The 11117-nt window shown below is 39.9% G+C and overlaps 1 pseudogene; it reads right to left on the reverse strand.

The window, feature by feature from the left end:
• Positions 1-3888: 3888 nt before the first annotated feature.
• On the reverse strand, positions 3889-5177 carry LOC128588619 (eukaryotic translation initiation factor 3 subunit L-like; annotated as a pseudogene).
• Positions 5178-11117: the final 5940 nt, after the last annotated feature.

Genomic DNA, 11117 nt, shown 5'->3' on the forward strand with positions numbered 1-11117 from the left:
TCTTTCATACAAGTTTTTTTTTTTTTTGAGACAGACTCTTACTGTATCACCCTCTGTTAAGTGCTGTGGCATCACAGCTTACAGCAACCTCTAACTCCTGGGCTTAGGCGATTCTCTTGCCTCAGCGTCGCAAGTAGCTGGGACTACAGGTGCCCACCACAATACCTGGCTATTTTCTGTTGCAGTTTGGACGGGGCTGGGTTCAAACCCACCACCCTCGGTATATGGGGCTGGTGCCCTACCCACTGAGTCATAGGCACTGCCCTCATACAAGTTTTTTAATTAAAAAATTCTCCCTCTCGCTCTTTTTTTTTTTTTTTGTGGTGGTTCTGAAGGTCAAACCTGGAGCCTTATATATGCATACAAGCATTTTAAAACTCTGTAAAAATCTTAAAACTCCTCTCATGTTTGGTTTATGTTTTGTATACATCCTAATTTTAAAACCAAGTTGTATAAAATTTGTTTTAAATCTATCTCTAAAATTCCCCCAAATGTTAGTCACATAGTTCATCCTTTGAGAAAAAGATGAAAGAATTGACCTTTGAAACTTCAACCCAACCAGCTAGAAGTGATTTTAGAGAAAGAGAAATGTTATCTCCTGGGAATTTTGCCTACCACAGTTTGGGGCACTCATCCTTGTTATAATAATGTAATTTGTAAGCAGTTTTCAATAGTTCAGTTAATGGGTCAATAGTTGGAAACAGAGAAAATGGCTTCATCCTTAAATGCAGTAAAATAGATTTGTCTCCACATTAATGAGTTCACTTTTCCATTAGCATATTCTGCTAATGGATATGCTGAATTGAACATGTGTGTTGAGACGGTTTCTTCAGCATGAGACAAAATTTATTTGCCCAACATTTGGAGCAGGATGAAGTGATGGCTAAGTTGATTGAGTCAAGTCAATCTTTAAGCCTTAGTTTTTTCGTTTGCAAAATGGGATGTTCTGGTTATAATTACTGTGTAGCAAATCACCCTAAACTTGGAGGTGTGAAATGTGGGACAAGACTTCAGAAAGGGCTTGGCTGGGAAAATCTTGCGTGAAGACTGTCCCACACACTTGCAGTCAGATATTACCTGGGTACCTGGGGCTGCAGTCATCTGAAGGCTTGACTGTACTTGGGTGTCCAAGATGGCTCCCTCACATGGCAGTGAAGGCTGGCTGTTGGCTGGGAGCTCACCTGACACAATTGATGAGAAACACCTACACATGGCCTCTGCAGCATGATGGACTAATGGTAGAATGACTTCAGTGACGTGTGTGGTTTCTCCCAGAACAAACATCCCAAGGGAGCCTTTTCTGAACTGTTATATGACATCCTTCTGCCATTCTGAATTGGTCAAAGCCTACTAGGGAATGAGGAGAGGGTATACAGGCCCCAACGTATTGGTAGGAGGAGTGTTGGCTGAGATTTCTTTTTTTTTTTTTTTTTTTTGGCCGGGGCTGGGTTTGAACCCGCCATCTTCGGCATATGGGACTGGCGCTCTACCCCTTTGAGCCACAGGCGCCGCCCTGGTAGGAGGAGTGTTAAGGTCACATATAGAAAAGTATTTGGGGCTCATTGCCTGTAGCTCAGTGGCTAGGGCCCTGGCCACATACACCAGGGCTGGTGGGTTTGAACCTGGCCTGAATCTCCTAAAAAAGAACAACAATGATAACTACAGCCAAAAATAGCCGGGTGTTGTAGTGGGTGCCATAGTCTCAGCTACTTGGGAGGCTGAGGCAAGAGAATCACTTAAGCCCAAGAGTTTGAGGTTGCTGTGAGCTGTGACTTCATGGCACTCTACTGAGGGTGACACAGTAAGACTCCATCTCCAAAAAAAAAAAAAGAAAAGAAAATATTTGGAACAGGAGATAATTCTGTGGCCATACTTAGAAAACACAATCTACCACTTGTAGATAATATTATTGCCTATGTCATAAGGTTTTGTGAGTATCAAATGAGGAAGGTACATGTGAAGTAGTTAATAGAGTACCTGATGCATTGCAAAAGTTCAATAAATGCTACCATTATTATTACTCCCACACTTCTCGTTGTAGAATTTCTCAGTTTGGTGTAAACACTAGTTTGCTTTTCTGAATGACTTCTAGTTCTCAGAATTATCTGATTAAGTTTAGATAGGTCAAGGCCAAAAAATACAAATGAAATTGGATAGAAGTATGTTGTGGTTACCTTTGAAGTGTCTTCTTGAATTCTGAAGTACAGAGCAGCCTTTTGTGTGAAATAAAATGTCTGAAATCAGAGGAAAAGTCTCGATGGCCTTCATGCTTGCTTTGAGATAACAAAAATGACTTAGATGGAAACTTTCACTAGAGTGTTAGCCCCTACTGCTTTAGCCTTTGTTTTCTCACCTTTAAATCTGTTGTAATGGTGAAGTCGATGTAAACTTTCTTATCAAGGTTTACAGGACTGTTCTTTATGACTGGGAAAGTCACAGATTTTTTAGATGTTACAAAATTTAGCAGCAGTAACTTTGCCTTCCCAAAGCAATTTGAAATGAGCATCCCTCATTGAATGAGTCCACAATGAACTCAGCTGTGCTTTGTTGTCAAGCTCTGATGATTTAGATTCTCCTGTCCTTGGCTTCAGAAATCGATGTCACCGCTGCACTAGGTAGCAGAAAAATGATGTTCTCTTTATCTTCCTTTAGCTATGAAACTGTGTTTTCCTTATCACGGTGGGTTGAAGGACATCTCTGTTCCTGACTTTGATTTGAGGGTGATGTCAAACAGATTTTGACTCAAATAAATATTCAATTGTGACAAGAATGACAAATAAAATCTATGTGGCCTTATTTCAATCAGGAGAAATGCAGAATGAATTAAGTAAGGAAAAGTATATTAAAATAACATTTTTGTTTTCTTTTTAATACAAAATAATTTATGTTCTTCAGAGGAAATTTTGGAAAATCTAGACAAGCAAAAAGAGCAAAATAAAAATCACTTGCACTCTTATCACCTAGATGCAATAATTATTAACATTTTGGAATATGTTACTTTGGACATCACACATTTATACTTACCACAGATTTTTAGAAAATGGATCCTGATGTGGATGTTATTTAGCATCTGGATTTTTTTCTTTCTTTTTTTTTGAGACAGAGCCTCAAGCTGTCACCCTGGGTAGAGTGCTGTGGCATCACTGCTTACAGCAACCTCCAACTCAAGTGATTCTCCTGCCTCTGCCTCCCAAGTAGCTGGGACTACAGGCGCCTGCCGCAATGCCCGGCTATTTTTTGGTTGCAGCTGTCATTGTTGTTTGGCAGGACCGGGCTGGATTCGAACCTGCCAGCTCAGGTGTAGGTGGCTGGCTCCTTAGCCGCTTGAGCCACAGGCGCCAAGCCTAGCATCTGGATTTTTAAAAATAAAAACCTTAGGGCAGTGCCTGTGGCTCAAGGAGTAGGGTGCTGGTTCCATATGCTTGGAGGTGGTGGGTTCAAACCCAGCCCCAGCCAAAAAAAAAATAAAAACCTTAAAGTAGTATGGAGATTTTTCTTTCTTTCTTCTTCTTCTTTTTTTTTTTTTTCAAGGTTGAGATTGCTTTATGAGGGACATGCAGGCTGGGGGTATGATGAAGATTTGGGCTATTTTTAAGGAACTAGGGCTTTGGGATCCTCCCGTGCTGTTGAATGGGCTCAGCTCCAACAGCACTGAGAGACAATGGGGAGATGAGGAAGGGGCTGAGAATGTGAGGAAAGGGAGGTGGTGGGGAAAAGAAGGAGTGAAGGAAAGAGGCGGGGAAGGAGGAAAGGGAAAGAGGAAAAGAGGAAAAGGAAAACAGGGCCCAGCTGGAGCCAAAGCCAGAGGTGATCAAGTCAACAGCACAAGAGACTCGACAGGGAGCCTCATGTGAAGTGCAGGCAGCCGTGAGGGCCCGTTTCAGCTGCTCATAGGTTACAAACATCACCACATTCCAGGAACCCAAGCGGAGAACGGAGGGCATGAACCCCATACTTCTCCTGCAGCTGGAGGTGAATGTTCTCATCGATATGCATGGGGTATCGATATGTTCTCATCGATATGCAGAGTGAGGGCGATGGCCAGCAGTGCGTGCATCTGCTCATTTTGCTTATGAATCATCTCATACTTATAAGTGGTCCTCTGGAACATACTCTTGGTCCTTTGGATGTAGAGGAGAATGTTGGCAAAGACCCGGACGGCATCCTGGTAGCGACGCATCATCAAATACGCAAAACCAATGTAATAGTATGTCATAACTTGGCACTCTGGTGCACAGGAATACATGCTCTTCTTATTCAGTTCAATATTCTACAACACTTTGATGGCTTGGTAGTAATTCCCCAACAAGGAGTGCAGGCGCAGAAGCCCCACCAGGCTGAAGTAACCAAGCATCTAGTAAGGAAGTGCTGTCCATGCTCCCCAGCCACACTCTCAGGGTCACCTCCACTTGTGTATACCTCCAACTGCCGGTGATGTTGGCTTTGTCTACTAAGGAATGGAGGACATTGAGGACACTGTGAACATTCCAGATTTGGGGATTGGAACGAAGGAAGTCAATCTCCTCCTCTGACTTCTTGGCAGTCTTACAGCGGTACTGACTAAATGACTGAAACTGATAGATGAACTCATCAATGATACCCCAGGGCCACTGATTGGATATTTCAAGGGGAGCAGGACCATCAGCACTGAGAATGTAATTGAAGAGATTGCAGTAGTTGTAGTAAGTTTCAAACCTTTGCTCCAAGGAGGGTTCCCCACTGACTTTGGCATATATGTGCCTGTAGTATAATTCTTTGTATAAAATCAGGAAGACAGCATCATTGCCAACCTGTGGAGCGATGGCTTCAGCCTCCGGCCAAGGTGTATTCTCGAAGAATCTTTCAGTCAGCTGAGTCCAGCTGTTCTCATAGATGTCCTGGATCTCATGTACCTTCTGGTCAATGACATCACTGGAGACATGACTGGCCTGTAGCTCATACACTTTCTGATCAATCAAATCCGAGACAGTTTTGTGGAAATACTGAATGAAGTTTTTGATCACTTCAGAGATGACCTGATAGGTCTGCTGTTCATACTGACGTTCATAAGGAAGGTCCTGCTTTTGATCTCCTGTATGTATATCATAGTTGCTCAGGTAGGCATATGGATCATAAGCCACCTCAGATTCATAGTCATCAGCTGGGTAGGACATGGCTGCGGTGCTCAGAAATACTGCCGGAAACTTACATTTATTTTTAATGTATTTGAATTCTAGTATCCATTAAGGGAGATTAAATTTAATTCCAATTTCTAATTAAGGATTTATGTTCATTGTATTATTCAGGCAGCCCAATACAAGTTTTTGGCAATATTATCTTTAATACCTGAAAACATTTTTGTTCTCTGATTGTTCCTTTTTCCACTCAGACTATCTGATTTTATGGATATCACACCCATTCCAATTATTATAAGAGTATTAAAAACATATTTGAAAAGTTAGTGGCTCGTGCCTATAATCCTAGTACTCTGGGAGGCTGAGGTGGGTGGATTTCTTGAGCTCAGGAATTCAAGATCAGCCTGAGCAAGAGTGAGACCTTGTCTGTAGTAAAAATAGAAAAACTACCTGGGCATCACAGTAGGTGCCTATTGTCTGAGTTACTTTGGGAGGCTGAGGCAGAAGAATTGCCTGAACCCAGGAGTTTGAGGTTGCTATGAGCTATGATGCCATGGCACTCAAGCCTGAGCAACAATGTGAGGTTCTGCCTCAAAAAAAAAAAAAAAGTTATTTTTAATTTCTTGAATAATTTCAGAATTCTCCAATATCAGCTGCCTACTTGTTCATCTTTGTACTCCTTCTTCATAGTATTGATCATAATTCATATATCTGGAAGTACTTGGGTATCCACATATATTCATGAATAAATGCTTTGTTAAATAAGTGTAGCTGATGTGGGTTTTTCTCCCTGGCTGGACAGGTCTATTATTATCAAAGGACCTTCCCTTAAATTAGAGGGCTGACCTTTGGCTGTGTATTAATTTGGCTGAGTTTGTCAACAGCTAGACTTTTTTTTAGGGTGTGAGGGTATGAACTAGGCAGGACAATGACTCAAGCATTTTGTTTGCCTATGGAAACAATTCTTTGCTTTTGTAGAGATAGACTTCAGTGTATTTCACCCTCTGGGTGGAGCTGCCTCTTGCATCTTAACATTTTTCTCTGTGTTTTCAAACTCAGCATTTTCTCCTCCGATCTCAATATCCTCCACATGAATCCTTTTTAGACAGATAATTCATTCTTCAGAGACCAGGTCTAATCTAAGGATGACAGCCCCAAGTATTATCCACTCTGTTCCTTCATGAGGTGAGAGGAAATGTCCAACTGCTCCAACAGTTCCCAATGTCCTTTCCTTACATATCTCTCTAGGCTTCAGGGGGCTGTGGGCAGATAGTTTCTTGTACAACACTGTATATTTGGGTAGATTTTTTTTTTTATCTTTCTTTATTGACCATTTGTATTTCTTTGTTTCTGTAAATTATTCATGCTTGGCCTTTGCCTATTTTCACTGTAGTATTCACCTTGTTGAAATATTTCCTTTTAATTTGTAAAATCTTCCTCCCTCCCTTCCTTCCTACCTACCTTCCTTCTCTTCTTCCTTTTCAGGCAGGATCTCACCATGTTGCCCAAGCTGGAGTGCAGTGGCTATTCATACGCATGATGATGTTGTACCATAACCTTAACTTCCTGGTCTCCAGCAATCCTCCTGCCTTAACCTCCTAATAGCAGGGATTATAGGTACTTGCTACTATGCCCGGTATAGGAACTCTTTATGTAAGACTAGAAATCAGAAATGAAACATACTACAGATTTAAGAAAAATTAAAGGAATTATAAGAGCTTAGGTGAAATGCTTTGGCAAAAACAAAATCCTTCTTTTTTTTTAGACAAGAGTCTCACTCTATTGCTCAGGCTAGAGTGCCATGGTGTCAGCATAGCTCACAGCAACCTCAAACTCCTGGATTCAAGGGATCCTCTTGCCTCATCCTTCTGAGTAGCTGGGACTATACCCACCTGCCACAATGTCGGCTAATTTTTCTATTTTTAGTACAGATAGAGTCTCACTCTTGCTCATGCTGGTCCTCAACTCCTGAGCTCAAGGGATTCTCCTGCCTTGGCCTCCCAGAGTGCTAGGATTATAGGCATAAGACACCATGCCCAGCCAAGAAAATCTTCTTTTTAAAAAAAATATTTTCCTTGCAAAATGTAAATGATAAGCAACAGATATCAAGATGTTGCAGCCTTTCCAAAATATACAGACAAGCAGAAAAAAAACAACAAAAAGATGTTGCAGCCTGAACAGACCAATCAAGTGATAGAGACTGGAAAGGTGATTAAAGATTTAACAATGAAAAGGGGCATAACCATATAGAGTCACAGCTAAATTGTGTGTAATCTTTCAAGACCAGATAATATCAATGTTATTTAAACTCTTCCAGGGCATAGAAAAAGATAGAAATCTCTGTGTCATCTTTCAAGACTAGATAATATCAATGTTATTTAAACTATTCCAGGGCATACAAAATGACAGAAATCTCTGATTCATTTTGTAAAGTAGACATAATTTTTAACCTAAAACCTAAAAATAAAAGAGAGAGACCTGTACCAGGTTTGCTTTAGCATATGAAGAAAAAATCCGAATTAAATGCTACTAAATACAATCTAGTATTTTAAAAGAGTATTAAATCATGATCTAAAAAGTTTATTTCAGGAATACAACTGTGTTCAATATTAGTAAATTTAGCAACATAATTTATGATAATAACAAATTAAAAATAATATGATCATGTCAATAGATGCAAAAAAGTTATTTGACAAACTTTGACAGCCATTCTTTTTTTTTTCTCCTAAGGTTTTTTATTTATTTATTTATTTTTATTGTTAAATCATAACTGTGTACATTAGTGCATTTGACAGCCATTCTTAATTTTAAAACTATAAAAATAGGGATGGAGATAGACTACTTAAATATAACAAAAACCAATTACCAAACACACAAGTAAAACTAATTGAAATATGGTTTCAATTAAAATTAGGAACCAGATAAGGACGCTTTATATCTGTTTTGTTATTTGACATCATCTTGTAGACTTTCTAGCAAATACAGTAACACAAAATTAAATAGCTAGTTGAGTTATTGGAAAAGAAGAGATAAACACATTTCTTCAAGCTGGTAATATGATTGTATAAAGCTCCAGAGATTTGGTAAAATATTACTAGAATTAATAAGTAAATAAGTAAATGGGGAAAACAATGAATTCACACCACGGACTATAGCAACAAGAGCTGGATAATGCTTTATGTATACATTTAACAAGAAAGGTAACATATTTACAAAGAGAATAATTCTACACAAACCTGAACAAATGAAAAGACATACCATATTCTTAAGAAATATTAAGTAAATTTAATGAAATTATAATACTTATGTGTATGTATGTATAGAATGAAGTTTAAATAAAAGATAAGGGCTTCATAATAGCCAAGGAATATATTTTTGAGTGTGGAAAAATAAAAAAACTAGCAATGATGTGCTTGCCTTCTCCAATATCAAAAGCTATACAGCAAATCAGGACAGTATTGATATAAAAATAACAAGTAGATTGGTGGAATAAAATGGAGGATCCAAAATAGATTTCACATTGTATGAGACTCAGTATTGGTTTATTAGATTGGAAGTCTGAGAGCAAGGTGCCAACAGGTTCAGCGCCTGGTGAAAGCCAAAACTCGACTTCCAAAATGGCACCTGGAAAGCTGGGTCCTCAGATGACAGAAGGGACAGAAGGGTAAAAAGGGAATAGCTGGTTCCCTCTAGCCCAGCGGTTCTCAACCTATGGGTTGCGACCCCTTTGGGGGGTTGAGCGACTCTTTCACAGGGGTCGCCTAAATACATCCTGCATATCAGATATTTACATTACGATTCATAACAGTAGCAAAATTACAGTTATGAAGTAGTAATGAAAATAATTTTATGATTGGGGGTCACCACAACGTAAGGAACTGTATTAAAGGGTCGAGGCATTAGGAAGGTTGAGAACCACAGCTCTAGCCCTTTATAAAGTCACTAATCTAGTTCATGTGGGCTCCATCCTCAGGATTTAATCACTTCATAAAGACAATTAATACTGCTACATTAATCACTTCTTACTACTGTTGCACTGGGGATTAAGTTTGAATATGAATTTTTTTTTTTTTTGAGACAGAGCCTAAAGCTGTCGCCCTGGGTAGAGTGCTGTGACATCACAGCTCACAGCAACCTCTAACTCCTGGGCTCAAGCGATTTTCCTGCCTCCGCCTCCCAAATAGCTGGGACTACAGGCGCCCGCCACAATGCCCGGCTATTTTTTGGTTGCAGCCGTCATTGTTGTTTGGCAGGCCGGGCTGGATTCAAACCTGCCAGCTCAGGTGTATGTGGCTGGCGCCTTAGCTGCTTGAGCCACAGGTGCTGAGCCTGAATATGAATTTTTGAGGGACACATTCAAACCATGGCATAATGTTACAAGGTAACTGTTCCTGGAATTATTTTTTAAAAATCTTTTAATATGGTAGGAAAGCTCTTTGGCATTTTTGGTTCCAGGGGTCCTCAAACTATGGCCCGCGGGCCACATTTGGTGGTGTGATTGTATTTGTTCCCGTTTTGTTTTTTTACTTCAAAATAAGATATGTGCAGTGTGCATAGAAATTTGTTCATAGTTTTTTTTTTAAAACTATAGTTCAGCCCTCCAATGGTCTGAGGGACAGTGAACTGGCCCCCTGTTTAAAAAGTTTGAGGACCTCTGATCCAGCGTAAGACACCAAGAAATACAGAATAGTTAATTTTTTGAGTAACTGGTATGTAAATATTTTTGCTGTTTTCTTATCTACCTAGTAATATGAAATAGTTGGTTCAGGACTTTGGTTTTTTTCTTGAAACGGAATCCCATTCTGTTGCCCAGGATAGAGTGCAGTGGTGTAATCATAGCTCACTGTAGCCTTGAACTCCTCCACTCAAGTGATCCTTCTGCCTTAGCCTCCTAAGGAGCTGGGACTATAGGCATATGCCACAATGTCTGGCTAATTTTGTAAACATTTTTTTTTTTCTTTTTTTTGCCAGGGGGAGACAAGAGTCTTGCTAGGTTGCATAGGCTGATCTTGAACTCCTGGCCTCACCTTGGCCTTCCAAAGTGCTAGGATTACATGTGTGAACCACCATGCCTGGCAAAGGGCTTTATTTTCTTAAAGTATTTATGCTAGTGTCCTTTCTTTCAAGGCACTTTGTTAAATTGCAAGTAAGTCTTACAGCTTTTGTCTTCAGTTATGATTTCTAACCAGGGTCAGATTAATGAATAGGGAACATGTATTTTTCTGATTTCATACTTGGAATTATTTTATATTTCACCATTGATTATAATCATTACTTAAGCTTCTTGTGAACATTTGAAATTTCCTTAGTTAAGAGTTTAAAAATTAAATTAAGTTATGGGCTTTAATTGTATACTTCTTTAAGATTTTCTGTTCAGCTGAACGCTTTGTAATAAAAAGTTGGAGAAAATTAGAACTATTTATATAATTACAAGGGACATCTAGAAATGCTATAGAAATTATCTATAATTTCCAGAGATAGGAGAGGTCAGCCATGGGGAGGGAGATGGGAACTGTTTGGGTTATAAGTAGATAGCCACCATCCTTTGTTGATTTTCCTCATGGAGAGTAGAAATGCTGGGGGTGGTGGTGGCAGGAAATATTTAGCTATAACAAGATGTCATTCCATGGGAGGCCATGCAGCTTCTTGTCCTTGATTGTCTTTAAGAGCGCCACAGGTGGTTATGGCGCCAGGCACATATACGGAGGCTGGCGGGTTGGAACCTGGCTGAGGCCAGCTAAACAATGACAACTGCAACAAAAAATAGCTAGACGTTGTGGCCGGCGCCTGTAGTCCCAGCTACTTGGGAGGCTGAGATAAGAGAATTGCTCTACGGAGAATGACATAGTGAGACTTTGTCTCAAAAAAAAAAAAAAAAAAGCGTGCCACAGGTGCTCTCTGTCTAGGATAGCGGTGGCACCTAGGCACTGTGGCTGTCCCTTTGGTTGGAGAGCAGAGACAGCAGAATGGTTCTTCAGACATCCCTGGGGACAGATGCAACTC

The sequence above is a fragment of the Nycticebus coucang genome, chromosome 6, assembly GCF_027406575.1.
Source record: "Nycticebus coucang isolate mNycCou1 chromosome 6, mNycCou1.pri, whole genome shotgun sequence".
Classification (NCBI taxonomy): domain Eukaryota; kingdom Metazoa; phylum Chordata; class Mammalia; order Primates; family Lorisidae; genus Nycticebus; species Nycticebus coucang.